Source organism: Salvelinus sp. IW2-2015, linkage group LG20 (assembly GCF_002910315.2).
Source record: "Salvelinus sp. IW2-2015 linkage group LG20, ASM291031v2, whole genome shotgun sequence".
Taxonomy (NCBI): Eukaryota; Metazoa; Chordata; class Actinopteri; order Salmoniformes; family Salmonidae; genus Salvelinus; species Salvelinus sp. IW2-2015.
Window position 1 is genome coordinate 13,418,542 of NC_036860.1, and position 4,545 is coordinate 13,423,086.

The 4,545-nt window shown below is 41.8% G+C and overlaps 1 pseudogene; it reads left to right on the plus strand.

The window, feature by feature from the left end:
* Window positions 1-4,545, plus strand: part of LOC111981648 (serine/threonine-protein kinase BRSK1-like) — an 18,222-nt pseudogene that overhangs the window by 4,686 nt on the left and 8,991 nt on the right.

Sequence of the window (4,545 nt, forward strand, 5' to 3'; positions counted from 1 at the left end):
ATTTTTTCTATGTGCAGAGATGTATTATAGGTAATGAATGTGTATGTGACTTCTTAGAATGCTACAAAGTTTGTGACGCAGCAGCAAGATCAGCTGTACCCCAAATCCAGAGGTTGTGARTTCAAATCCAATCGGGGGACGTATTGATAAGTCAGTACTAAGTGATTCTTGTCAAATATAATCATATTGTCATTGATGAAAGATTTTTCCACCTTTTTTAAACCYCCATACCATTTCATTGCTTCCCTTGAACAAAAAAATGTGAAGCTGAAATTGAGCTGACATTTTTACATGGGAAACGTAAGAGACACATTAGGTCAGTCGTTCACATGTGTTCGACATAGAGTTCACGTGTTAACACCACCTTTTCACATGTGAGGAGAATAACATGTTTTCACCTCACATGCGGAATTTGCRCTTTCACATGTAAAAAAAAAACWTTCGGGCTGAAAATCGGTTTTGCGCTTTCACGTGAAAAAAAACGTTGAAAGGTTGTGACGTGTCGTTTCATGTGATCACGTGTTGCTTTTACATGTAGTCACAGGTTATCACATTGACTTGACRTAAGATCACATGTGAYSACGTGAAATTCATGTGATTTTTCCACTGTACCGGTGTTGTCTGATACTGGTATTTTTGTCCTCCAGGTCTCGTTCAGTCAGTGGAGCTTCAACAGGGCTCTCGTCAAGTCCTCTCAGCAGTCCCAGGGTAAGTCACGCTTGGCCAACTCTTTTACAAAAAGACACATATTTACACTACCTGATGATTATTATAGAGGTTGTTCTACTGTAGAATTTATAAAATACCATACCTGTAATATCAGTATATTTTTGTACATAAGTATATCTGTGATATGCCGAACTCACATTCAGATGAGACTACCTGTGTTCATGGTGAAATGTGCTACTGCACAGCTACTGTGATCTGATTGTGTTTCTCTGTAATGAACTGAAGTGTAATTGTAACTGTAACTGTTCTTCTGAGACTGTCATTTGTCCTGACTGTCCATCGCCCTCATACTGTCCCATTCTGAGCCATTACCCATACCATAGATACCATCCCATACACGCACGCACGCACGCACACACACACACACACACTCACTCTCACACACCAATAGTAAGGGCCTAGAGGCACACAAGAGATACAGACCGATAGGATCACATATTAGCCCTCAAATTGAAAGGGTCTCTGGACCTTTATTCAAAACGGACCCTATTAAATTAACATAATAAGAGAAATAACAGAATATAAATCTCTACAATTAGAAATGTAAGTACAATCAGACTACAGGAAATTCATAAATCATAACTCATGACCATTGCTCTCTTCATCTTTCCTTCCCTCCTCTCCGTCCCTCCGTCCTTTCTCTTCCCACCCATCAGAGCCCAGTTTTCACTTTCAGCCAATCAGAAGTCACCTCCGCCTCCACCACCCACTCCAAAGACCCCAAACCAGGAAGTGCCACCACTCCCCGGCCGTCACAACGGATGACTGTGCCCGACCCCAAAACCCAGACCCTGCCCTCCAAAGGGCTCTCCGGTCGCACTCACCTCCTATCCATGAAGTCACTACCTCTCCAAGCTCCCCCCTCGCCGTCCCCCTCACCCATTCTCTCCCCCATCCCTCGCTTCTTCTTTTTCCCCGCCCCCTCTGTCTTTAAGTCGGTCACTAAGAGCGTCTATCCTAACTCTGCCCCTGTGCCACAGGTCACCCCTCAGGGGTCTCCACTCCCCACCCCCCTAGGCACCCCCGTCCACCACCCCCAGCCCACCCCTCCCTCCTCCTCCTCTTCCTCCTCCTCCTCRCGGGCGGAGGGAGGGGGCGGGGGCGGATCCCTCTCCCTAACTCCACCCTCCAGCCCCGGAGGCAGCGGGGGGATGGCCGCCAGTAGCTCCGCCCACTGGAGGACACGCCTCAACTCCTTCAAGAACAACCTGCTGGGTTCGCCACGCTTCCACCGACGCAAACTGCAGGGTGAGAGAGAGGGGGGGAGTGTGTGTAAGAAAGAAATKAAGACATTTCAGAACGAGCAATGTTAGAGCCCGTAATATGAATATATATGTGTGTATAGACAGTATGGACAGTATAGGAATAGGAAAGGTGTGTAYATTAGCAGTTCATACCCCTTGACTTACATTTTGTTGTGTTAAGGCCTGAATTCAAAATGTAGTAAATATATTTATTTGCGCACCCATCTACCAATAATAACACATAATGACAAAGTGATTACATGTTTTTAGACATTTTTGTAAATCATTATTTTCTCATTTCTTTAAGCTCTGTCCAATTAATTGTTGATCATTGCTAGACAACCATTTTCAAGTCTTGCCATAGATTTTCAAGCAGATTTAAGTCAAAACTATAACCCGCCCACTCAAGAACATTCATTGTCTTCTTCTGGTAAGCAACTGCAGTTTAGATTTGTGTTTCTTTTCTGTTTCAAGTTATTGTCCTTCTGAAAGGTGAATTAATTTCCCAGTGTCTGGTGAAAAGCAGACTGAACCAGGTTTTCCTCTAGGATTTTGCCTGTGCTTCGCTCCATTCCGTTTCTTTTTTTCATCCTGAAAAACTCTCCAATCCTTAACGATTACGAGCATACCCATAACATGATGCAGCCATCACTATGCTTGAAAATATGGAGAGTGGTACTCAGTAATGTGTTGAATTGGATTTGCCCCAAACAACACTTTGTATTCAGGTTGAAAAGTGAATTGCTTTACCAAAATTTTAGCAGTATTACTTTAGTTCCTTGTTGCAAACAGGATGCATGTTTTGGAATATTTTTTATTCTGTACAGGCTTCAATTAGGTTAGTATTGTGTAGTAACTACAATGTTGTTGATCCATCCCCATTTTTCTCCTATCACAGCCATTGAACTCTGTAACTGTTTTAAAGTCACCATTGGCCTCATGGTGAAATCMCCTAAGCGATTTCCTTCATATCCGGCAATTGAGTTTGGAAGGATGCCTGTATCTTTGTAGTCAATCGGTGTATTGATACGCCATCCAAAGTGTAATTAATAACTTCACCTTGCTCAAAGGGATATTCAATGTCTGCTTTTTTTAAACCCATCTACCAATAAGGTGCCTTTCTTTGCGAGACATTGGAAAACCTCCCTGGTCTTTGTGGTTGAATCTGTGTTTGAAATTCACTGCTCGACTGTGGGACCTTACAGATAATTGTATGTGTGGGGTACAGAGATGAGGTAGTCATTCAAAAATCATGTTAAACACTATTTCTGCACACAGTGTGAGTCCATGCAACTTATTATGTGGGTTTTTACTCACGTTTTACATTTTTACTCATGAACTTATTTAGGCTTGCCATATCAAAGGGGGTTGATTACTTACTGAGTCGAGACATTTCAGCTTTACATTTTTTATTAATTGGMAAAAATGTCTAAAAACATAATTCCACTTTGACAATATGGGGTATTGTGTGTCGGCCAGTGAAAAMAAATCAATATAATCMATTTTAAATTCAGGCTGTAACACAACAAAATGTGGAAAAAGTCAAGSGGTGTGAATACTTTCTGAAGGCWCTGTATATAGGATGAGCCATRACTAGAATACAGTATATACATATGAATTGGGTAAAACAGTATGCAAACATTATTAAAGTGACATTGTATGTGAATATTCTGTTCTCAAAGTAGCCACAGTCTCTTCTACCATTGCAGAAGGACCGTACTGTACTATACGGTGCTCAAATATATTAGACAGATTGGTCATTAAGTCAATGAAACTGAACCTCATCAAGTGATGTCGTCAAGTTCTCCTTCTCTCCGCTCTACTCCCTCCCTCCTCACCCTCTCTCTCTTTTTCTATCTTCCCCTCGATATATAACTCAACATCTCTCTCCCTCTCCCTCTGAYTCTCGTCTTTYTTTCTTTCTCTCTTTCTTTCTCTCCATCTCTCTCCTTTTGCTCTCCTGTAGTTCCAACACCGGAGGACATGTCAAGTCTAACTCCAGAATCAAGCCCGGAGTAAGTAGATAATCCTAGACATACACAGTTAGTCTATCTATATCCATCGGAATGACTGTCCTGYCTGTCATGTAAAATGCTATCGTATCTGCTAGCCTGTAACACGTTTCGATGCCGCATGTTTCGGGAACACTTTATATCAACGTCCTTGAATAAGTCACTCTACATGCTTATAAGTGTTCATACATGATTATAAGCACCTCTATTTAACATAGCAGAAATATGAATATATGACTGTTAAAAATGCTTCTGAATGGCAGGCTGGCCAAGAAGTCGTGGTTTGGGAACTTCATCAGCCTGGAAAAGGAGGAACAGATATTTGTTGTCATTAGAGACAAACCGCTTAGTTCCATCAAAGCTGATATAGTCCATGCCTTCTTGTCTGTGAGTATCTCTGTCTATCCGAAAATCCTCACTCATTCTTCCTCTCTATCTCTCTCGGACTTAGAGAGAGGGAGAGAGAGAGAGGATATATAAAGAGAGAGAGGATATATAGAGAGAGAAAGAGAGATAGATAAAGAGAGAGGAATATATAAAGAGAGAGAGTATGAGATAAT